Source organism: Lithobates pipiens, unplaced genomic scaffold, assembly GCF_037356315.1.
Source record: "Lithobates pipiens isolate NorthernLeopardFrog02 unplaced genomic scaffold, aLitPip1_a1.2 Scaffold_16, whole genome shotgun sequence".
Lineage (NCBI taxonomy): Eukaryota > Metazoa > Chordata > Amphibia > Anura > Ranidae > Lithobates > Lithobates pipiens.
In genome coordinates, this window is record NW_027507748.1 from 401,636,766 (window position 1) to 401,663,010 (window position 26,245).

Consider the following 26,245-nt stretch of genomic DNA (forward strand, 5'->3'; position numbering starts at 1 on the left):
CATTGTTCTTTTCCTTGGAATCATAACCCATTTTTTATCAATAGTTGTTCCTTATTTCTTTATTGAGAGCTGATAATGAGACTGGTTAAGCTGAAGCTGACAAAACTGATAAACTACTGTCTATGTATAATTGCCGGGGGCTCTCTTCACACTACTGTACAGCTCGCTATTTAGATATTATTCATGGTGTATTAGAATTGTCAAGAGTCCCCCGGTTAGAAATCTGCCACAGTCATTACGGTTAGATCTTTTCAGTAGAAGCTGTTATCTGACAATCAGGTATGAGCTGGAACTTTGCATACCAAATTAAGCCATGCAGAACCAGGACAAGCTGTTTTTGTTACTACTTTATATGTTAAGCAATTTGATGTGTGTTGTTATTATCTGCTGAATTTAAATTTATTTGTTTCCTATGCAATCCCCAAGAAACCCCTTCTGGTTATCTTTTTTTAAATTTATCAAAACTTTTTTTTTTTTTTTTCAGAGAAAAGGAGAGATTACCATTGCATTGTTTCTACTTCAAACTGCAATATGTAAGCACTAGCTAAACCGAACAAGAACAGATATGATCTCCAATTGTTAGGGTTATTAGAATGAACTAGTCAATGAAAGGGTTTATTATACGCTTCATTTTCAAATGTAATAGGTAATGTAGTCAGTATGGAGACGACAGCTTTCAGAAGTCATAGTTTCTTGGCAAGTTAGAAACAATACTGTAGAGCACATTGTAAATATAAACTGCCAATGCATGCTATATTAAATTGTATTCATACTCCTGTAGCGGTACCCTTATGCTGCGTACACACGTAGCGGACTATCCGGCGGACTTAGCCCGGCGGACTTCCCGCCGGACTTTCCGAACGGCTACTTGCCCACACACGGCACTTTTTCAGTGGACTAATACGGCGTACTAAGTCTGCCGGACTATCCGCCGTACTTTTGAAATGAACGGACTCGCCCACACGCGGAGGAAAGTTCACTCATTTTGAGCGCGTCTCCAGGTAGGCGGGGCCCACAAAGGAGACGTCGCTGGCCCCGCCACCTGGTATGGACTTAAAGGGGAACCCCAACGACGAAAAGATCGGCGTGGAGGTCCCCCCCAGGTCCACATCAGACCCTTGTCCGAGCACGCTACCCGGCTGGCCAGGAAAGGGGGGGGAACGAGCGAGCGCCCCCCCTCCTGAGCCTTACCAGGCCGTGTGCCCTCAACATGGGGGGTGCCTTGGGGAAGGGGGGCCGCGCGGCCCCCTCACCCCAAAGCACCTTGTCCCCATGTTGATGAGGACAAGGGCCTCTTCCCGACAACCCTGGCCGTTGGTTGTCGGGGTCTGTGGGCGGGGGGCTTATCGGAATCCCGGAGCCCCCTTTAATAAGGGGGCTCCTGGATCCCGGCCCCCCACCCTATGTGAATGAGTATGGGGTACAATGTACCCCTACCCATTCACCTGTAAAAAAAAAAAAAAAGTAAAAAAAAAAAAACACAACACACAAGGGTTAAAATAGTTTATTGCACAGCTCCGGGGGTCTTCTGTCTTCGGGGGTCTTCTTGCCGGACTCCTCCGCTATCTTCTTCTAGCTCTTTTGCTAGTGGAGGAGCCCGGCTTTCTTCTACGCCGCCGCCCTCTTCTTCCGACTTCCGGAGCTGTGCAATAAACTATTTTAACCCTTGTGTGCTGTGTTTTTTTTATACTTTTTTTTACAGGTGAATGGGTAGGGGTACATTGTACCCCATACTCATTCACATAGGGTGGGGGGCCGGGATCCGGGGGCCCCCTTATTAAAGGGGGCTCCCGGATTCTGATAAGCCCCCTGCCCGCAGACCCCGACAACCAACGGCCAGGGTTGTCGGGAAGAGGCCCTTGTCCTCATCAACATGGGGACAAGGTGCTTTGGGGTGGGGGGGGCGCTCACTCGTCCCCCCTTTCCTGGCCGGCCGGGTAGCGTGCTTGGACAAGGGTCTGATGTGGACCTGGGGGGGACCCCCACACCGATTTGTTCGGCTATGGGGTTCCCCTTTAAGTCCATACCAGGTGACGGGGCTAGCGACGCCCCCTTCGCTGGCCCCGTCTACCTGGAGACGTGCTCAAAATTAGCAGACTTTCCTCCGCGCTGGAAAAGTCCGCTCATTTCAAAAGTACGGCGGACTGGCATACCAACGGCCAGATTGTCCGCCGAAATGCAAGTCTGGCGGGAAGATTTGAGTGCAAAAATACTTTCTAAGTCCGCCGTACTTTCGGATAAAAAAAGTCCGCCAGAGGATACACACGGGGGGATTGTCCGGCGGACTTGAGTTTGCCGGACTTTTCCACCCGATTGTTTGATCGTGTGTACGCGGCATTAGTCACTCTCTCTTGACCTTGCATTCACACAAGGGCAACTTTGGATCCGTCTCCCCCAAGAAGCGCTACATGTACAAATCAATGTAAGTGAATGAGAGCTGTCTTAATGCACACTACTGAAGTCGGTCCGACTTCAGAAAAGGTTCCTGTACTACTTCAATCTGACTTCTAGGCGACTTGTACCCATTGATTCCAATGGAAGTCACCTCCAAGTTTGATCTCCATCTAAATCTCCATCAAAAAATGGCAAAATCTATACCAGACCCTTATCCGAGCACGCAGCCTGGCCGGTCAGGAAAGGGGGTGGGGACGAGCAAGCGTCCCCCCCCTCCACCCTGGGCCTCTTCCCGACAACCCTGGCCGTTGATTGTCAGGGTCTGCGAGTGGGGGGCTTATCGGAATCTGGGAGCCCCCTTTAATGAGGGGGCACCCAGATCCTGGCCCCCCCACCCTATGTGAATAAGGGGTACATCATACCCCTACCCATTCAACTGGGGAAAAAGTGTCAACACAAAAAAAAAACACAACACAGGTGTTTAAAGTAATTTATTAATCATCTCCAGGGGTCTTCTTCCAACTCATCCGCTCTGTTCGGCCTCTTCTCGCGGTGTCCGGCCTCTTCTCCCACTCTCTGGTGTCGTCTCCCGGGCTCCTCCACTATCTTCTTGCAGCTCTTTTACTAGCAGAATAGCCTGGTCTCCTCCGTCCTTCTTCCCTCTTCTCTCCTCTTTCTTCTTATGATGTTGACACGATGCTCTCTCCCGCTGAAATGCAGTGTGCGACGCGCGCAGAGACTTATATAGGAATGGGGCGTGGTCACCGGGTGATGTCACACGGTGACCCCACCCCTTATGATGGCACAGCCCCAGCATGCCCTGGGACTTGATGTTATAAGGGGCGGGGTCACCATGTGCCATCACCCGGTGACCACGCCCCATACCTATTTAAGTCTCCACGCACGTCGCACCCCACATTTCAGCAGGAGAGAGCATCGTGTCAACATCGAAAGAAGAGAGAAGAGGGAAAAAGGAAGAAGAACAGAGGAGACCGGGCTCCTCCGCTAGTTAAAGAGCTGCAAGAAGATGGTGGAGGAGCCCGGGAAAAGACGCTGGAGAGCGAGAGAAGGACAGAGAGCGAGAGAAGAGGCCAGGGAGCGGGAGAGAAGAGTCCGGAGAGCGGGAGAAGAGGAAGGAGAGTGGGAGAAGAGGCCGGAGAGCGGGAGAAGAGGCCGGAGAGCGGGAGAAGAGACCGGAGAGCGGGAGAAGAAGCCGAACAGAGCGGAGAAGTCGGAAGAAGACCCCATGAAGACGGAATAAGACCCCCGAAGCTGATTAATAAATTACTTTAAAAACCTGTGTTGTGTTTTTTTTATTGACACTTCTTTTCCCCAGGTGAATGTGTGGGGGTACGATGTACTCCTTACTCATTCACATAGGGTGGGGCGGGGATCTGGGGGCCCCTTATTAAAGGGGGCTCCCGGATTTCGAAAAGCCCCCCGGCCGTAGACCCCGACAACCAACGGCCAGGGTTGTCGGGAAGAGGCCCTTGTCCTCATCAACATGGGGACAAGGTGCTTTGGGGTGGGGGGGGTCACAGGGCACCCCCTTCCCCAAAGCAGCCACCCCCCCATGTTAAGGGCACGTGGCCTGGTACGGTTCAGGAGGGGGGCACTTACTCATCACCACCCCCTTTCCTGACTGGCCAGGCTGCATGCTTGGATAAGGGTCCGGTATGGATTTTGGGGGGACCATCACGCCGTTTTTTCGGCATAGGGGGGTTCCCCTTAAAATCCATACCAAACCTAAGGGCCTGGTATTCTCCCAGAGGGGGAAACCATGCCGGTTTTTTATTTAAAATTTGGCGTGCCATTCCCCCTTGAGAGCTGATTATTCTCTGATTGGCCACGGCCAAAGTCGCCTGGCCTGGGGTGACTTAAAGTCATGTTGAATTCATTCCAAGTCATGCTGTTATTCATACTGTTATTCATACTCAAGTCGTGTCCAAGTTGCCTCCAAAAGTCGCGCTGGAAGTGACGTTGCCCCTGTGTGAATGGACTCTTGGGCAAGGCAAGTGAAGTCAGAATAACTTAAATGTGCCAGGTTAGCAACTAGCATAAAAAAATAAAAAAAAATAAAAAAAAAAAAAGACTTTTTCCTCATGAAAAATGCCCATTCTGACATGAGTGTCAGTGATGCTTGCGAGGGCTGGAAGGATGACCATACAATCATTATTTTAGTATGCCCTGTAATACCAAACACTAAGCAACAGTTATATCTTGTCCAAAAGATATACAGAAAACCAAACACAAGAAAATAATCATCCAATCTACTTCAACATTCAGAATATAAAATTTATAAGATTAAAAACCCATGCATGGAAACATATTGGTCTTGCACTTTGCTACCTCCATGTGCCAGTCAAAAAAGCAATATGTAGATGGAAGGGAGCACTGTAGTATCACAGTTCAAAACACATTAATAAATAATGGGAAGTCTGGAGCCTTATGTATTTCCCTGCTGGAAATGACCTACAACAAGATTCCATCATGCTCCAGCAGCCAGATTCCTCCAATTAAGAAAACCCTTCACTACCTTAAAAACACTGACATTAACCACTTCAGCCCCAGAAGGATTTGCCCCCTTCCTGACCAGGCTATTTTTTGAGATACGGCACTGCGTCGCTTTAACTGACAATTGCATGGTCATGCGACGAGGTACCCAAACAAAATTGACGTCTTTTTTTCCCCACAAATAGCTTTCTTTTGGTGGCATTTTGTCATCTCTGCGGTTTTTAGTTTTTGAGCTATAAACAAAAAAGAGCAACGTTTTTCAAAAAAAAGAAAAGCAAAAAAAAAAAAGCAATATTTTTTAGTTTTTGCTATAATAAATATCCAAAAAGATTTTCTTTTTTTAAACTAATTTCTTCATTAATTTAGGCCGATATATAATTTTCTACATATTTTTGGTAAAAAAAAAAATATATATACAATCGCAATAAGCGTATATTGATTGGTTTGCGCAAAAGTTATAGCATCTACAAAATAGGTAATAGATTTTAATTTAAAATTTTTATATTATAATATAATTTTATATATATATATATATATATATATATATATATATATATATATATATATATATATATATATAAAATTTTTTTTTTTTTTTTTTTACTAGTTATGCAGGTGATCATTTGATTTTTATTGGGACTGTGATATTGCAGCGGACATAATCGGACACTTTTGACACTTTTTTGTGACACTTATGAAGCAATCAATGCTAAAAAAAAAAGCCACCAATTACTGTATAAATGTCACTGGCAGGGAAAGGGTTAACACTAAGGGGCAATCAAGTGGCTAAATGTGTTCCCTCACTGGGTGTTCTAACTGTGGGGGGATGAGAGCGACTAGGAGGGGACATATAGCTGTTCATAACTAATAGGAACACATGGGTTATTTACTAAAGGAAAATCCACTTTGCACTACAAGTGCACTTGGAAGTGCAGTCGCTGTAGATCCGAGGGGGGCATGCAAGGAAAATAAAAAACTGCATTTTAGCTTGCACATGATTGGATGATAAAATCAGCAGAGCTTCCCCTCATTTCAGATCTACCCCTTAGATTTAGAGCGACTGCACTTCCCAGTGCACTTTCAGTGCAAAGTGGATTTGCCTGTGTTTACACACAGATCGCCGCTCTGTCTCTCGTGCACTTGTCACCGCCAGCCACATGCACCGGGTCCCCCGCCGTGCAGCGGGCACGTGTGCCCCCACTAAGGATCTTAAAGGAGCAGACATACCTGTACGTCATTTTGCGCAGGGCTGCCAACCTGCTGACGTATATGTACAGGTGCCAGTCGGGAAGTGGTTAACATGGTTGACTGTACAGCAGGCCTTATGAAAACACATCTTTTAAAAAAAAAATTAAATAATAATAAATGTGTCCATATTTGAATGCAAATAGAACATCCCAAGTTAAAAATGTAAAACCTTTTTTTTTTTACCATAGTGTACAAAGTACAATTTTTATTTTATAGTGTGTATTCATACCTACTCATTTTGGTGGAAAAAAAAAAGTTTTAAGCAAAACACACCATCCCAAGGGATGAATAGTAATGCATACAAAATTGCTTCTAAATAGCACTGCACTCAACATATAATGTAAATGATCTAAGAGCATGAAGGGAAACTAGTATACAGTATAAGCACAACATACACTGACAGATTAGGCAACAGCATTATCCGACTAGCTGTTAGCAGACGACTATACACAGTTACAATCTATGCATTTTGAAAACATAATATCCTGCAACCATATGATGTCTATTAGGAATTTTGTATATGTCATTGTTATATGAAAGGGCAGAGTTGAGATGGGGACAAGAGAACTGAGCAGAGTGAGGACGTCCAGGCCGGCAATGGATAAAGCTGAAACAAGAGCATTCTCACACACAAGGTAGCTGGAAAGACAACACAGCACCGGCCACCATAAACAGAAGGCCCATGTGCAAATCAAGCATCAACAACACACATTAACAGGCACATAACAACTCCCATACGCACAAATGGCCATAGCCAAAAGAGCCACAATCCAACAAAACTGACGGTCAATACGTGGAGAGGACAAACCAGGCCCTGGGATAAACCGATGTGGACATTAGAGGTACGGTAACTTTCTAAAAACTTCTGCAAGTGGTTGCCAAAAATGCCCATCTGTGGGAAAAAGGAAACAGGCCTTACTTAGAAAATTAATAGAATTTGCTAAAGCATTTTCTAGTCTAGAGAGATTGTGGCAGGTCCTGGCAGAAGTTTCAGTTCAGCATCTTTAGAATCCACTGATTCCACAGAAATATAATACTCACTGACTGTAAGCTATTTATATAAAGTATGCTGTTCAAATGTGCAAAAACAGAACAAAACTCTGGATAGCTGCACTCCGGATTGAGTAAAAAATAAAATGCCTTTATTTCTTCAAATGTGCAAAACTCCATGGAACAACACATCACAGCAAAGGGGAACAAAAAAATAGAACAAGATTGCTGACGCCTTTCACGCTACAAACAGCGCTTACTCATAGCTATGAGTAAGCGCTGTTTGTAGCGTGAAACGCGTCAGAAATCTTGTTCTATTTTTTTGTTCCCCTTTGCTGTGATGTGTTGTTCCATGGAGTTTTGCACTTGCATTTGAAGAAATAAAGGCACTTTATTTTTTACTCAACCCGGAGTGCGGCTATCCAGAGTTTTGTTCTGTTTTTGCACATTTGGCTTATGCAATCAGCCTGCACCTGAAACCCCTACCTACTTGGAGAGCTAGCAGCCTGTCAGTGGTTTGACCTGGAGCGTTGAAATTTCTGTTTGTTTTGTCGACATGCTGTTCAAATATGTCAATCATTTGTACAGCCATCATGTAGAACTGTAATTTACCTAACCTGTTTATTTCCTAGGATCATCAGCTCCATCTAGTGGCCTATAGTGCAACAGTTTCTTGAAATATCGCAATCAACGTGTTTACAGCTGCTAGATGCCTTGTAGAGCTTAACTGGAGAAAAACTACTCCGTCATCCTGGGCTGTCTTATATGCCAGAATTGGTGATATAGAACTTATGGAAAAAACGGATGGCTAGACTTTGATAAACTAGAAGCATATCATCAAATATGGAAGTTGTGGCATCTTAGAGAGGACCCGTCCTGAAAGCCTACTTTTGCGTTATTTCATATATTAGCTTATAGCTCATTGTGAAGGCTCTGACAAGTTGTGACACTTCCTTTCTCTTCTCTTTGCATTTCCTCCTCTTTCTTCATGGCATATTTACTTTCAGAGGTATTATATTCTACTTTTTGTATTTACTTGAGTTTCTTGCTGAACCCTAAAATGCCAGCACACTATGTTTTTGAGTCAAGTTTATTTCAGTTACATTGATGTTGATGATATATCCTGGAGTTACTTTGTGTACCATTTATATGCGTTGTTTCAGCTTCATCTTGTTCACATGCGTATCATACTATGTGCTTGCATTATACCTTCTGGAATTATATAAACTATGTCTGTACTTCTTTTCTATAATCATTAAGAAAAAGTTACTGATAAAAAGAAATCTCAAATTAGAAATAAAAAGCAATATTACCACTAGACCCTGACAATCCTAGAAAATAAACCCTTTAGACACTAGACAATTATCTTTAGATTTTTTCCTTTACTAAAACCATGAGGTCAAACCTTAACAGTTTCAATTTCTATGCAATCAGACAGGCCCTTGCACTACATAGGTTTTGGTAAATCTAAAGGAAATGAAACAAACAACAAAAGTTGATGGCCCATGTGTTATCAAGGACTGCAAAATAGGACTTGATCCACAGCAAAGCCCATCATCTCTTGCATGGTGCAAGAGACACTAGCCCTAGTTCTTCCTTAGACTCCGTATCTTAGCCCTTCTAGGAGCTACATTCACATCTATGACAATCTGACACAAACCATTTTACATAGGCCCCACTTACAGCTTTGTAATATGTGCAATGAACATACATATATATATATATATATATATATATATATACATACATATACATATACATATATATATATATATATATATATATATATATATATATATATATATATATATATATATATATATATACATACACACACACACTTTGAATTTGTTCAGGAAACTATCTGCATGTTTTATCTGTCTTGCAGGGACATACTGGTAGGTGAAATGTCTCTTGTCTAAACTGGTCCTTGTATGTGTATGTATGTGAGATAGGAACCTTGGACTGTAAGGTCCTTGAGGGCAGAGACTATACACTTACAGTTTGCAAGCACTGCATAAATAGACAGTGCTATAACCACCTGTAATTCAATTAATTTTTAATCGTAAATAGCTAAAAGATACATTTACACGTGTTTTAGAAGGAAAGGCATTGAAAGAAGCAAATTTGTTCCTCCAAAGACAACCAGTGCTAGCATAATCCTCAATTTAGGAAAAAATATCAAGTAAATGCCTCCAACATTTAGATAAAAAAGACACACATATATAGTCTACCACTATAAGGGTGACTTGCTTTCAAGCACGTTTCCACTTTTAAATCTCCCAATTCCATGGTAAATAAAAAAACCAAACACCACAACAAATTAAACCCCAACTGCTACAGCTAAAAAAAAAAAAAAAAAAAAAAAATGTGAATGATGCAGTGCTTTTCGCATTCATATTCCTATCATATTAATAACATCAACTTTGAGAAAATAATATATCACAAGCACCACTTAGCTATATAGCACTATGCATAAAAAGGTTGCAGAAAACTGTGAATTCAAAATAACAAGCAAACTATATTCACCACTGTGTCAATATAGGGGCTTTACACATACAACAAATTAAAAAACAAGGTACCCTTTATAAAGTAATTTCGTTTTTTGCCAAAATACATTGAAACAGAGTATGATAACATGCAAAGGAGGCGGCTCCCATAATTTATGCAAGAAAATGAGGGAAGGTCTCTGATGCAGGGCGACTGTTTCAGCTAAGATTGGCATTAGCTGCAGGTGCATTGACAGAGAGTTATCTCATATGCCCCAATGATGTTTTTAACTTTTTTTTTATATTAAAGTCTGCCATAACTATAATACACTATCTCCAATCCTTTATTATTTTGATATATGGGAGTTATATGAGCTGGAAGATTATATTTAAGGATTCAGTCTAAGTTGAGAAAGCCTTACAATGTGTTTGTTATATAGGTGCATCTCATAAAACTAGAATATCATCAAAAAGTTACATTTATTTCAGTAATTCAATTCAAAAATGAAACTCTTATATACCATCATATAGATGTGTTACACACAGTGATACATTTCAAGCATTTTTCTTTTAATTTTGAGGATTATGGCTTACAGCTAGTAAAAACCCAAAATTCAGTATCTCAGAAAATTTGAATATTCCATAAGACCAAAAAAAACAAAAACGACTTTGAATCCAGAAATGTTGGCTTACTAAAAAGTATGTCCTTGTAGTATAGTATGCACTCAATACTTGGTTGGGGCTCCTTTTGTATGAATTACTGCATCAATGTGGCGTGGCATGGAGGCGATCAGCCTGTGGCACTGCTGAGGTGTTATGGAAGCCCAGCTTGCTTTGATAGCGGCCTTCAGCTCATCTGCATTGTTGGGTCTGGTGACTCTCATCATACTCTTGACAATACCCAACATTCTCTATGGGGTTTAGGTCTGGCCAATCAAGCACAATGATACCATAATCATCAAACCAGGATTTTTGACGTGTCAAATCGCATGCCAAATCAGCGGCAATTGCCGGCAATGGCACTGTCTGAATTCCTACTGATTCCTACTTTTAGGAATCGCTGCCGCACTGATTCCTAAAAGTAGTTTCTGTACTACTTTTGGTGACTTCGGGGTGCAATTTCCATTGACATTTGTGCAGCAATCCACACAGATGTCTCTGAAATCGCCCACCCAAGTCGGGACGGACATGCGGGAATGAAATTGTGCGAGTTCAGCTGAACTTGCACAATTTCATTCCCGCTGTCAGTGTGAACTTGGGCTTAATGTAATGTGTCTTATGAAAATACCTCTGTTAATTTGAACTAACCAGCAATTAGTATTATTGTTTGTTTTTAATAATCTTTTATACTTTTTTTTTCCCTCCCAAGTATATAAATACAGGCACATAGACAAACTGATATATAAAACTAACATTTATAAAACATTATATATATATATATATATATATATATATATATATATATATATATATATATATATATATATATAAAATTTATAAAAACAACTTCTATAACGAGGAGGTACCACATCGTATGCGCCTTGTCAAATAGTAATTGTTCCTAGAAATGCATTTGCTGGTTGTTTAGTTCCATCTGCAGCTTGTGTAGGGAGAAAAAATAAAAGTGTTTTTTTGCCTAGAATTAAGCTCATCTTGCTACTTACTAGTAATGCACTTGTGGTCTCAAAGCATTATAGTGCTGAATAATATCCCCTAATCTCATTTAAGTGTGGTATATAGTACTAATGTGGTCAGGAAGTAATGAGGTCTACAGACTGTACAATGTATAAACAAAGAAATGACTGCAGATCTTCCAATTAATTCTCAAGTTCTAAAACTCATAGCAGGAGGAAAAAAATAAAATAAAAAAAACTTTCAAGAAACTAAGCAAAGTATGAAATGTGCTCATTAAAAGCAAATTACTTCAATATGCTTAGCTGCATGCTGACGTTTATGCAATAATTCACTAGAAAAAATAAATAAATAAATAAATCTATTAAAAGGCTCAGTCAGAGGTATAAACTATAGTTTATGTAGGACGCAAAAAAAGAACATACAGAAAACAATACCTAGCTAAAGTTCCTATACACTACCCCTGTAACAAGAATTGTTGGCGAAGAACTTGTCCAGTAGTATAGTGACAGCAAACGCTCTTGCGCATTAGTGTGATGTCTGGGTTGTCTATTACTCAAAGGGTGGCTTTTCTGTCCTTGCTGCCCCTCTAAGATAGGGGATATTCTAACAGTCACAGAAAAAAAATTACAAAAATAGGGTGCACCAGCCTAGTGCATTACCCAAAGTATTTATTGATAAAAACAAAGTTAAAAACTACTCACAAACATGTGGAGAAATATCGTTTGTAAAGACCACCTAATCATGGCAATCAGTCCTGAAACTGACAGTCTCCAGATGGCAAAGGAGAAGACATCAGGGCCACTGCTGGCTGATGCGTTTTGAAGGAATACCTTCTTCCTCAGAGCCTTGCTCAATAAATATAACTGGGATAATGCACTAGGCTGGTGCGCACTCTTTTCTTCATTTTTTCCCCCAGTAGTATACTACATATACGGATCAACAGTGCACGTCAGATGTTTCAGTTGTATTGTAGAATGTGTCGTCGAATCAAGTGAGTCACCTCCACACAATGGTGTGTATAATGCCAGTCCTCTGGAGGGCTGCCAAACTGAACTGCTGAAGGGAAAACAAGCAAACACTACTGTCAATGTGCCTTCCTTGTGATGCGTCTAGCACATGACATTTAGAAGAACTGCGCCATTAAAATGGCAGAAGTTACTACAGTCCCAGGCTTCACCACTATAGAACTGTAGGTATAGTGGAAAATATCCTCCATGATGTACTCTGTCAATAAAGGCTGCCATGTTGACCTTTCATCTGCAGCTAAAAACTTAAAATGTCAGGAGTAAGCAGATGGGAAACTGGCATGTTGACAGGCTACCTTATTACCAAACTGGCTACTTCAGGGTGAAGTGAGTTTGCTGAACGTTATATAAAACAGAGTTCCACCTTGTAGAGATGCTGCAATGTCTCATGGGAAATGTAGTTCCACAACAGCTGGAGGGCCACAGGTTGCCTACCCCTGCCCTAAAGCAATAGTTTGTGCTAAATCTAGTTGCTGCTAATTGACAGTTCACACACTAAACACATCAATAGGCTTCATTCATACTGGTACTCCTGTGTTTAGCTTTTTTAAATGCAGTGGAAGTGGTATTGGGGGGCGTAAACAGCATTTACCTTTGTTTAGTAGCTTGCGAGTTTCTAATTGGATCCTAGAGGCACAGAATTCTATATTCGCTAAACACAGCTTAACTGACCACATCTAAATGCAAGGTAAAAGCTCAGTGTAAATGAGACATTAATGCATGCACTTATTCATGTTTAGAAATGTTCTCTAAATGTATATAAATGCAAGTTTGAAAGTATCAGTGTAAACAATGCTTTAGAACTACAGGACAAAATCATTCTGTATACATTTTAACATTATAGTTAAAGTGTGTTACCCCAAACACTGATATGTACCTACTATTGTATGAACATTTTTTTTATTTTATTTTTTGCTTCCTTTGTGTGAAATCCCTGGTGATCCTGCCAGTCACTCAGCTTTCCTGTTAAAAATAAACAGACCACACTAAGCAGGAAAACACGGTGGTCAGTTCTCTAGCTATACTGGGTCCTCAGCCAGCTCTCTTCCAATGCTTTGCCTCTCCCAGCTCTATGCAGCTGAGAAGAGAGGAAACGTGATCACATATCAATACACAAATGTTTGCCTTTCATTTCACTTTAAATCTAACAACACAACATTACAAAAAAGAGAATATGGTAGTTGAACACCAATATACTATTATTCAAAATAGTATTTTGTTCAATAAACAAAGCAAGATAACATAAGGCTCGGTTCACACCAGACGCGGCACGACTTGCCGCGGCGCGACCTGACAAGTCGCCCCCGTTCTGTACTACGGAACCGTTCTAAGAGGAGCGACTCAAGTCGCTCCGACTTAGAAAAAAGGTTCCTGTACTACTTTTGGCATGACTTCGGGCGACTTGCATTGACTTCTATACAGAAGTCATTTTGCAAGTCGCCGCTGAGGTCTCGGCAGGTCGCGGCGCTGCAAGTCGTGCCGCCTCCTGTGTGAACCGAGCCTAAATCAAATGTTTGATTAAAAACAAAAAAATCAAATAAATAAAAAAAAGCTGTTGCTACAGAAAAGTATCAAAATTCACAGCAGCTGATATATCAATGGCTTTGCAAGGAAATTTTCCGCTGAGCTTAGTGAATGAGAAGCTCTGTTGACTTTTATCATCTATTCATGTGCAAACAAAAATGCAGATTTTTTTTGTATTACATTTTTCTTGCATATGATTGGGTATTCTTTGAAAAGTAACTTCACCATATTCACCAAGCTCTTGGGCAAATTCTAGGGGTGCTGAAATAAATCGATGCATCACGATTCGGTTGTCCCCGATGCAGCATCAATGCATGCGACCGTAAAAATCGCTTACCAGTGATGTCTTTGCCCCGTCCCTCCTGGGAGATCCCTCCGAACGTATTTCCTGTTGTGTACAACAGGGGATACGCCAGTTTGAGACCCCTGGTCTACACTGAGTCAGGCAGCCCAGTGTCAGTTGCAGAAAAGGAGATTTTATGCCTAATACTTCTCATCCATGGGGTCTCACCCAGAACTCCTTCTCTTCCTTGGCTCAAACTCCATAGCAGTCACATGGGCCGATATGGTGGTAATTCTACCAATGTCTGCCAGGCAATAATGGCTAAGATAAGTAAGCTTCTTATGCCCTTGCACACAGCCACATTTAAAGGCGTATGGCCATACAGTGTAAATTATGGCACCATTGTATGGTGCCTGGGAGCCACAGCTGCTGTGTATTTTTTGCCATAGACATGCATTACAAAAACCATCGTAGCCAGCTATACACGCGTAAACATCAGCACTCACATTTACACATGCAGCATACAGGTTTATTTTTGAAAGCATTTCATTTTGCAAATGTCAGTTTTTGTAATGCATGTCTGGGGGCAAAAAGAAAAAAAAAAGGAAAAAAAAATGCAGCTGCGGCTCCTAGGCCTCACAACAGTCCTACTTTACTGTGCGCATCTGTACGCCTTAAATACGGCCATGTGCAAGAGCCCATACAGTGATTAGGGCTTAATTTATGAGCACTTTCCAATTACCTATTGAGGGTGTCTGTTCCATTTTAGCATAATAAAGTTCATGGCATATAAGAACACTGGTTTTCCTGAGCTGCTAAAAATGCATATAAACCCAAGAACAAAAAAAAAAATATTTTGCAGCTTACCATTCATTAGATGTAGTGACTGTATTTGCTTTCATTCCTTATTTTCACATTGTAATCTTGCCACTTCCCTTCCTAGCGTGGGAAAACACATGCTCACTTTACTGTATCTATGGAGAAGCATACAAGAGAAGTCTCAGCGATACTGAGTTTCTCCTATACCGATCCAAATGTTGCTTGAGGACATATCCATAGCATATGTAGAAAGTTGCCAAATTTACACCTGTACATCTGGTACATAAATGTGATTTGGATGGGTCTATTTTATGCTCCCTGGTCGGCATGATAAACACTTTATGTAGAAACTTGATTTAGCACAATCTATCCCTAGCTGAGATTTCTGTACTAAGATACTAGACATCAACCTTATCTAACCATTTAGTGTAAAATTGGGGACATCAGGCCACTACTTCTGAAAACTTTGGCTTGGTTTGTATGAATTTTTAGGTGATAAGAAACCATAAAGGCTAGACAGAGGCTTACAGGGGTCCCCTTTAATCAAAAGTTACTTCCAGTTTTTCAAACTTAAAAGTTACATTCAATCAGATACATTGAATATGTACTGAGTAGCAACTGGAAATAGGGGAGGTACAATTTATGGTCTAGTTCAATTTTTTTGTTTTAGCCTATTGAAGGTGGAAAGCTCAACTTGAGAAGTTATATGTTGTAGGGCATGTTGTAGTAATGTAATTTTTTGATTTAAGATAGGGGTCTGGGACAGAAGTGTGATAAATTAGGATTACCAAAATATGGTAGACATAAACCATTAACCTGGTAGACAAAACATTTGGTTGCCATTACCCAGACCCCTAACGATTGTCTTTATATACTTACTTTGCACAGTGAGGTCATCCATATACAGTACCTTGCAAAAATATTCACCCCCTTGGTATTTTTCATGTTTTGTTGCCTCACAACCTGGAATTAACATGGCTTATTTTAGGATTTGCATCATTTAAATTTACAGAACATGCCTACAACTTTGAAGATGTTTTTCTTTTTTTTTTTATTGTGAAGCAAACAACAAATAGGACAAAATAACAGAAAAAGTCAATGTGCATAACTATTCACCCCCCCTAAACTCAATACTTTGTAGAGCCACCTTTTGCGGCTATCACAGATCAAGTCTCTTTGGATAAGTCTCTATGAGCTTGTCACATCTTACAACTGGGATTTTTTACCATTCCCCCTTGCAAAACTGCTCCAGCTCCTTAAAGTTGGATGGTTTGTGCTTGTGAACAGCAATCTAAGCCTGACCAAAAATTTTCTATTGACTGAGGTCTGGGATTTGACTAGGCTATTCCAACACATTTACATGTTTCCCCTTATACCACTCAAGTGTTGCTATAGCAGTGTGTTTGGGGTCCTGCTGAAAAGGTGAACCTCCGCCCTAGTCTGAAATCACACACAATGGTATAGGTTTTGCTCAAGAATATCCCTGTATTTAGCACCATCCATCTTTCCCTCAACTCTGACCAGTTTCCCAGTCCCGATTGCTGAAAAACATCCCCACAGCATGATGCTGTCACCACCATGTTTCACTATGGGGATGGTGTGCTTTGGGTGATGTGATGTGTTATGTTTGTGCCAGACATAGCGTTTTCTTTGATGGCCAAAAAGTTAAATTGAATGCCCTGTACACACGACCAGTTTTCCCATCGGAATAAACTCTGAAGGTTTTTCCAACTGAAACTGTCCTGCGTACACACCATCACACCAAAGTCCAATTGCCAAGAACACGGTGACAGCACGTACGATGGGAAAAAGGAAGTTCAATAGCTAGTAGCCAATAGCTTCTGTCTTGTACTTGCTTCAGAGAATGGGTCATTTTTGGTCCGTCGGAACAGCATACGGACGAGCGGTTTTGCCGATAGGAATTGATTCTGTCGGAAATATTTAGAACATGTTCTATTTCTAGGTCCGTCAGAATTTTTGAAAAAAAAGTCAGAGGAGGCATACACACGATCGGAATATACGATGAAAAGCTTCCGTCTGACTTTTTCTGTCCGTCATTTCGCTCGTGTGTACGTGCCATTAGTCTCATCAGACCAGAGTACCTTCCTCCATACATTTTGGGATTCTCCCACATGCCTTTTCGCAAACTCAAAACGTGTCATTTTGATTTTTGCTAAAAGTAATGCCTTTCTTCTGGCCACTCTGCCATAAAGCCCAACTCTATGGTGCGTATGGCTTATTGTCGTCCTATGTACAGAATCTCCAGTCTCTGCTGTGAAACTCTGCAGCTCCTCCAGGGTTACTTTAGGTCTCTGTACTGCCTCTGATTAATGCCCTCCTTGCCCGGTCCATGAGTTTTGGTGTGCGACCGCCTCTTGGCAAGTTTCCTGTTGTGCCATGTTCTTTCCAATTGGTTATGATAGATTTGATGGTGCTCCTAGGGATCATCAAAGATTGGATTTTTTTTTTAAAACTTAACCCTGACTTGTACTTAAAAACATTGTCCCTTACTTGTTTGGAGAGTTCCTTGGTCTTCATGGCAGTGTTTGGTTAGTGGTGCCTCTTGCTTAGGTGTTGCAGCCTCTGGAGCCTTTCAAAGAGGTGTGTATATGTAATAACAGTTCATGTGACATTTAGATTGCACACAGGTGGACATCATTTCACTAATTATGTGACTTCTGAAGGTAATTGGTTGCACCAGAGCTTTTTATGGGCTTCGTAACAAAGGGGTGAATACATATGCACATGCCAATTATAATTTTTTTATTCTAATTTTACTTTAACAACTTAGACTATTGTATTCTGATCCATCACATAGAATTCAGATTAAAAAACATTAAACTAAAGGCTGTAATGTAACAAAATAGGTAAAAAGCCAAGGGGGTGAATACTTTTGCAAGGCACTGTAAAAGGGTTTGTTGGCACAATATAAGAGCTCGAGATAGCAGCTCCAAAACTCACAGCAGGGTTTTTTCCATTTTTATTGTTACTAGCATAGCAATCTAATATTATAATTAGAGGTTGGGAGTGCCAAGCCACCACTGTGTAGCAGTAATTCTAGTGCTTAAAGTGACAGCTTTGGTGACTGAAGAGTCCGCAGAGGTCAATTACTAGTAAAATGTTTAAATTATACCTTATATTTAAAACTTTGCAATGAGATTTTTTTTCCCCATACAAGTCTATTTAAATGCTGAAGCACGTCAAGGTATATGTGCCTGATATAAATTCTGAATGAGCTGAGAAAAATCTCAAAACAGATGTCAAAAAGATGCTGCATTTACCGAAGAACGCTAGCCAAAACAGTAATGTAAATATGCTTTAACCACATACTTTAACCACATAAAAACCACATTAAAATTTCTACACATCTCAAAGAGCAGTGCCAGCTGTATCTAATCACCCCTAACATGGCTGTTTAATCTATCCTAGAATTCAGCTGGAACCATCGTAACAGCTTTGTTGGCAATTCCTTAGAACTCCCATATAATAAAACCTGGTAATCCATAACTAAGAACAAAAAATAACAGTTTATCCTCATGCTCCATCACTGGTTCAGGTACATGAATAAGAATCTACTTTTGGAAACACAAATCGACATTCAAGCCAGTGCATCTGGATGTCTGTTGCCTGAAAACAACAGGCACAACCAGTCATTCTACAGCTATCCACAGCTTTAGGGGCATGTTTGGCTACAATGGCATGTTTTTCAACCCTGTGGACAGTCCTATTAAAAAGTGTTCTGCCTATACATAATCAGGTACATATATTCTAAAATGAAGTACAAAAGCCATTAGCAATTTGCTGCATGCTCGTAACAATCCACCGTTTATAAAAATCTAACTGCATGTAGAGCTACAAAAAACATTATGATCATTCGCATAAAACATGCCCTGTTCTGCCTGAAAATGAAAAGCTAGCTATAATGGCTTTCCTAACCTTCTAGGTAGTTTTCTTTTATACACCGTGCCTACATTATTATTTCAAAGTAATTAGGCAAATTGCAGTGATCAAATATTCTAAATGAAAGGTTATGAGTGTTTGTGCTTCAATACAAGGGAACTGTATTTTTTTAGCTAAGCGGTTCATGCCTAAAATTATAAATAAACCTAAACAGAACAAGGTGTACAAGCATGGCAAACAAGGCAATCGCATTATAATTACTATTTTACTATTAGGTTTAGTTTCACAGCATTAATTTTAAGAGACAATTGTTAGAAATGAAACACATTATGCTTTATGTTTAATTAAGAAAATAAACCGATTATAACTGCTATTATTATACACAAGCCTAACGCTTGGATGCAAAAAAGTGACATTACAGGTCAAGCAGTGTTTATGTTCTTTGCCACCTCAACTTCAGAGTTTTCAAAAGTTGTCAACCATCGGGGTGCTTTTAAACCCAATAGCTGCCAAATAGAGGGTTAAAAGTGCATGAAAAGTGCCACCGCCCATTGATTTCAATGGGCATGAGCTCTTTGGGAGTGGTGTATACACTGCTCCTAAAGCGCCTCAAAGATGCTGCTTGCAGGACTTTTTTTAATGTCCCATAAGCGCACCGCTCCAGTGTGAAAGCACTCGGGCTCTCACACTGGAGTGACAGGAGAGGCACTTTACAGACTTTTTTTTAGCGCTATAGTGCCTATAAAGTGCCTCACTGTGAAAGTTATCTAAAAATAAACAACAATAAAAATGATTTTAAAGTCTGAAAAAAGGGTATTATTCTGATGCATTTGATTATACAAGGTGTGTAATCACATCTAGGTCTCGTGGACAATTAAAAATATATTTGGTAATATGCTGCCAAACAGTAAGGAGCTCCTGTGGGGAGATCAACCTGCACGGGCGACACAATAGGTATATGATAAAATATTAATAAAAGGATATTTATAATGGATTCCTGTCTTTTTTTTTTTTTTTTTTACATTTAATGTAAAGTCTCAAAGTGTATGTATATACTAACCATGAATTCCTCTTATTTGCCATCTTTTGGTCTGTGAAATTGGTGATTTGATAGTAAAAGCATTAAGTCTATTTTTGAGATGGCTGTCAATAGCCATTCTCCAGACCTTAACCCTATAGAAAATTTATGGGGGGAGCTGAAACTCTGAGTTGCCAAGTGACAGCCAAGAAACCTTAAGGATTTAGAGAAGATCTGTAAAGAAGATTGAATGAAAAATCCCTCCTGAGGTGTGTGCAAACCTGGTAACCGACTACAAGAATCAGCTTACCTCTGTGCTTGCCAGCAAGGTCTCTCCACCAAGTACTAAGTCATATTTTGCTTGGGGATCAAATACCTATTTTGCTCACTGAACTCAATTTATAAGATTTGTAGCAGATGTTTTTTCTAGATTTTTGGTTGATATTCTGTGCCTATCATTTAACATACACCTATGATAATTATAGAGAGCTTACATGGGACTGAGCCATAGAGAACAAAGGCTGTCACCATGCATTTGACACCAGGGTATGTAAACTTTATGTAAACTTTTAAAGTAGTCTCCATTTAAAATTTCTATGTACCGATGCTGATGCCATGGACAGCTTTCAACAATGTGTTTCAAGACATTACAAGGACCTGAGCAAAGGTTTTATAAATGGCTTACACCATTGTCCTTTCTTGAGAAAGGACAATTACTAACATGGTTTATGTTGAGGTAATGTCAGTCTTACTAGTTAAAGAGGAACTTGCATCATGATTTTCTAAAAACACCAGAGTGCATTACTACGGTTTTCTCATTGTAGACTATATTGAGGAGCTGATATCTGAATGTCAAGACTGTGTACAAAGAGAACTTCCCTGTTTCATGTGTCCTCACTTCCTATTAAGTTTTCGGAGGTCACAAATCGGTCTTAGTTTTAATGGGACTGGGCTGTGTTGAAGAAAGTATTTTTAGATACAGAGTTTGTTATTGCTGATCTCACTCTACAAATGCTAGATTTCTGAAGCTCACGCAGACCCTCTTACTTCAACAATTATTTTAATAATCTAGAATAAGTAGGCAAAAAAAAAAAGGACTCCTGACTTTACACTGTCTTTTCAAGGCATACTTGTTTCAAGTCAGTACCTTAAAAGTGAGGTTATTTTAACTCCACTTGTAAACACAAATATTATATAAATTTCACTAAGATGAGAGAGCTTAGTACACTTCCACAGAGAGCTTCCAAAGCATCGGAGGGATCTCATTGTTAAAATGTATCAGTCAGGAGAAGGGTACAACAGAATTTCCAAGGCATTAGATATACCATGGAACACAGCAAAGACAGTCATCATCAAGTGGAGAAAATATGGCACAACAGTGACAGTACCAAGAACTGGACATCTCTCCAAAATGGATGAAAACGAGAAGAGGCATACAGCAACATCAAAGGAGCTTCAGGAATACCTGGCAAGTACTGACTGTGTGGTATATGTGACAACAATCTCCCGTATTCTTCATATGCCTAGGCTATGGGGTAGATGTGGCAAGAGGGGAAACCTATTCTTACAAAGAAAAACATCCAAGCCCGACTAAATTTTGCAAAAACACATTCCCCAAAGCATGGGTCGGATGAAACCAAGGTTGAACTTTTTGGCCATAATTCCAAAAGATATATTTGGCACAAAAGCAACACTGCACATCACCAAAAGAACACCCTTCCCACAGTGAAGCATGATGGCAGCTTCATGCTTTGAGGCTGTTTTTCTTCAGCTGGAATAGGGGGGCCTTAGTCAATGTACATACATACATACATACATATACAGAGACACACATACACACACTGTTCTCAGCAGCAAAAGGGGGCTTAGAGCTTAGAGCTAGGGTGGAGAAAAAGCAGTATACGTATATACCCAGTGAATGGCTGTGCCGATGGGACGTGTCAGCAGAAGCCTGACCATTGGATGACACCATTGGATGACAGGCAGGCAAGCAAAGAGAATGGTATAATTTTTCATACAAGGACATGATACAAAAGACAAATCAGGAATAAAAAAAAATGTTGGGGTAACATATTTTAAGTCTTCACATTAAATGACAGTACTCAGTGAGCAATCACTTTACTACTTAAATGAGATTTGGATTGGATATACTGTCACCACTCAAGTAACTTTTAATTCAAAATGTATCAAGCAGGCATGCAACAGATGAGTTATCCTTATGAATATATTTGGGTTTTGTTAAATTTGCATCAACACCAATCTACAATCTGACCTGGATAAAAACTAGCCACTGACCCAAACAACTCAACAAGGGAACAAAATACAATTTAAAGTTGCCTGGCTTCCCCTCATCAACTCCTAAATGGCATAGTAAACTGTCCCCTTTCCTCCAGCCCATAAAGACCCATTGGCCTTCTGCTGCTGTATCTCCAACGCAGTTAATTATGTATACAAAATTCCAGGATCTTCAAGGACTGCTGCTTACAGAACCCTACACACACATATGCCTAATCTCCCAACTCTGTTAGAAGTAGGGGGAGAGACCAAAGTGTAGCAAACTCTCACATAATAAAACAGATCTTGGGGAATAAGATATGGATAGCACTTACGCAGGAGAATTCTCATAAAAAGGTACCCTTACTTCTACAACTGTGTCCACTGCTTTTTTCTCCTCTCTCCCCATCTTGTCCACTTCTCCCCTTTCCCTCTTTCCACTCATTGCTTTTCTGCAATTTACACTTCAGCTCAAGTAGCAGGCCTTTCTTTCATCTCTTTTCCCCGCTGTGTGGATTCCCCTTTTTCTGCAATACCTTTAAAGGTGGCATGATATGCAATTCTACCCACTCCTCACTTTTACACGATCAATAGACAGCCATCTTTTTTACACTCCCCCCCCCCCCCCACACGGGAAGAAAACATTTAACAATCATTCTGACAATCTGACACACCGCTACACCGATCTTGGTAAAGAGCCTCTGAAGGAGGTTCTTTACATCATGATCAGCCATGACTGGACATGACTGATCATGTGGTAAACAGGAAGAGACGTTTATAGGCTTTTCCTCACTCGCATCTGACAGACGCGAGTAGAGGAGAGCCGATCGGCGGCTCTCCTGACAGGGGGGAATCTGCGCTGATTGTTCATCAGCGCAGCCCCAGTGGATGCCCACACTGGACCACCAGGGATACCGCCAGGACCACCAGGGAAGCCCCCCCAACACATTGATGGCCAAGTATGTCCCCCATTGCAACCAGGGATGCCACAGTGTGTCCAATATACGCCAATGCTCATGAATGGTGCCAGTCAGTGCCCATTATGAATGCCTGCCAGAGTAGTTATGCTCAGCAGTGCCACCCATCAGTGCCCATCCATGCCCACCCAGTGTCAATCCATGCCACCCATCAATGCCCATCATTAAAAGGAGAAAACTTACTTATTTACAAAATTTTATAACAGAAATAAAAGAAAAACTTTTTTATTTGTTGCCCAAAAAATAAAAACCCCAGCAGTGATCAAATAGCACCAAAAGAAAGCTCTATTTGTGGGAACAAAATAATAAAAAAATGTGTTTAGGGTACAGTGTAGCATGACCGCGCAATTGTCATTCAAAATGAGACAGCACTGAAAGCCAAAAATTGGCTTGGGCAGGAAGGGGGTGTAAGTGCCAGGTATTGAAGTGGTTAAGAAACCTTATACTTAAACACTTTGTATCAAAGAGAACCTATAACCCCAATTTCCAAAAAGTTGGAACACAGTGTAAAATCGACATAAAACCAGAATGCAAGCATTTTCAAATCTCATTAACCCATATTTTATTCATAATAGAAAATATCACATGCTTAAGATAACAAAATGTACAATTTTAAGAAAAAAATAAGGTTATTTTGAAATTGACTGAGGCAGTATGTCTCAGAAAAGTTGGGACAGGGCAACAAAAAGCTGGCAAAGTAAGTGGCACTAACAAGGAAGAGCTGGAAGAACATTTTTGGCAAGCATGGGAAATGGTTATCAGCACTCCGTTCAAAAGTCTGCATCTCTGATGGTATGGCGGTGCATTAGTGCGTATAGAACTTGCAGCTTGCACATCTGAAAAGGCACATCAAAGCTGAAATATATATATATATATATATATATATATATATATATATATATACACACACACACACAGGTTTTAGAGTAGAATATGTTCAGGCAAGAAAGGGGAAAACCCAGCAACTGGTCTCCTTAGTTTCCAGATGTTTACAGAGTGTTGTGAAAAGAGGGAATGCTACACATTGTAAACATGGCCCTGTCCCAACTTTTTTGGGGAGTTGGGGCTGTACTTTGCCAGCTTTTTGTTTCCCTGTTCCAACTTTTTTGAAATGTGTTGCTGCTATCGACTTCAAAGTTACCTTATTTTTTTCTTAAAATGGTACATTTTGTCATTTGATAGGTTTTCTATTATCTATTGTGAATAAAATGTGGGTTTAGGAGATTTGGAAATCATTGCATTTTGTTTTATGTAGATTTTATACAGCATCCCAACTTTTTGGAATTGGGAGAAAGGATGAACCACCGCTCCAAGGTAATCCTCGAGGACTGAAGCTCTGTCTCCTATTGATGAGCCCCAGGTGCTGACCATTACACACACACACTGAGCAAACAAGCAGGACAAAACTCTGGATAGCTGCACACTGGAAAAAGAGATTTGAAATCCCAACTTTAATTGAAACAACGTGGGTCACAACAAAACAAAATAAAAAAATCCACAATTCAAGAGCCAGTTAGACACGCATCGACTGAGCAGTGACAGATTTCTTCAAGTGCATGAGTAAGAACCAAGGTATAGGTTAGAATATCCAAAGAATCAGTCAAAGTCAACCACACGTGTAGGAGCTAAAATTTAGAACAAAAATTAAAGCTTCATTTTTATTTTTTAATTAAAATAACAAACATTTACACTGAGATGCCCCGATCCTCTTCTTCTGAGGTCCCCTGCCAGCGTTCCAGGTGACTGCTCTTTGGCATGTGCCCCCTTGGAAAGCCGCTTGATGTGGGGGCACTCAGCAGGAAGTAGGGGCAGGAACACTGAAGAGGGACCCGAGGAGGATTGAGGATTGAGGCTGCTCTGCACAAAACCACTGCACAGAGCAGGCAAGTAGAATAGGCTTGTTATTTTTAACAATAAAAAAACAAAAAAAACCACACAATACTTCAGTATTACTTTAACGTGGAAAAGCTTAAGGCTTTGGAACCACTTTAAGATGGTGCCTCAGAGTCTTCAAGGACAGTGAGGATACCAAAGTATCAGCTTACTATTGTTTGTATGTAAAGACAAATGCTTAGTGTTGGTAATAGAGCTGATTAACTAATGCTGTTATCAGATGCTATTAAAACTGTATTTTTGCTGACAGTACAATGGGGCACTCAACAAGGGCTCCATTGAATCATGCCCTGGGTGCTCTGTCGCTCTTTTTCTAGATTGCCATTGGTGATTTCATCACACAATGTTTTGCAGCAACAGAATACCCACTAGACTTTTTTGGCAGAGGTGAGCATCCGTCTGAAGAGCTAAGGACTGCAGCTCCTTCCCACCCTTCCCTTTCTGCTGTTTTAGTTATTTTATCACTAGTTCTAGAAGGACAATGTGATATTATATAAAATAGTTTATGGTTGGTATGTGCCTTAAGGCTAGTCTGTTAGGGTGTAAGGTTATTTAATATAAAACTTTGGGTTATAATATATATATATATATATATATATATATATATATATTGTTATATTATATGTAACTCAAGTTATATATGTGAAGCCCAACACACTGGAAGGCCATATCACCTGACTGTTTGACTTAATTGCTTTTAATTCATAAGATATCGCATGTCAATATTTGCATATTTTGCTATGTAATGTACTTGGAACAATATATTTCTTTGATTAATCTGCATTACTCATATGTCCGCCTCTTTTCCTAATATCCTGTCATTTGTGTTTTTTACTAGAACTATGTTTCATATACTCTACACCTACCCCTGGTGTAGGTGACGAGTAGGTGACGCGTAGGTGACGAGTAGGTGACGAGTGTTGGGTCTCACCTTATTGTGTATGGGTGCTCAACTCTGCAATTGAAAATTAACTGTTTTGTATTATTTCGTGTTCATTATTTTCGTAATTATGTATATACAGATTTTGTATAAATAAAAATACAGTTTTGTCCTCTATTATACTGTTGTATGTGCCTCCAAAGTCCACCAATAGGGATTTTCTTTTGTAGATGATTTTATAGGATGTGGCACAACAAATCTGCACAGACATGCCATTCTATACCTTTGTCTTTCCATTTGGTTATGATAGATCGGATGGTGCTCCTAGGGATCATCAAAGATTTGGATATTTTTTTTATAACCAACTTGTTTGGAGAGTTCC

At 40.3% G+C, this 26,245-nt stretch overlaps 1 protein-coding gene across 5 annotated transcripts in view; it reads right to left on the minus strand.

Moving 5' to 3' along the window:
* CAMKK1 (calcium/calmodulin dependent protein kinase kinase 1) overlaps window positions 1-26,245 on the minus strand; it is a 311,605-nt gene that overhangs the window by 223,819 nt on the left and 61,541 nt on the right. The window contains exon 1 of one of the 5 annotated variants that reach the window (XM_077482346.1): window positions 15,801-15,873. The exons of 3 other annotated variants lie outside the window; for them this stretch is intronic. The gene's annotated coding sequence lies outside the window, so the exon portion shown is untranslated. Of the gene's footprint in view, window positions 1-12,887; window positions 12,959-15,800; window positions 15,874-26,245 lie in introns of those variants that run through there. One more of the 5 variants, XM_077482345.1, reaches the window with a different exon arrangement.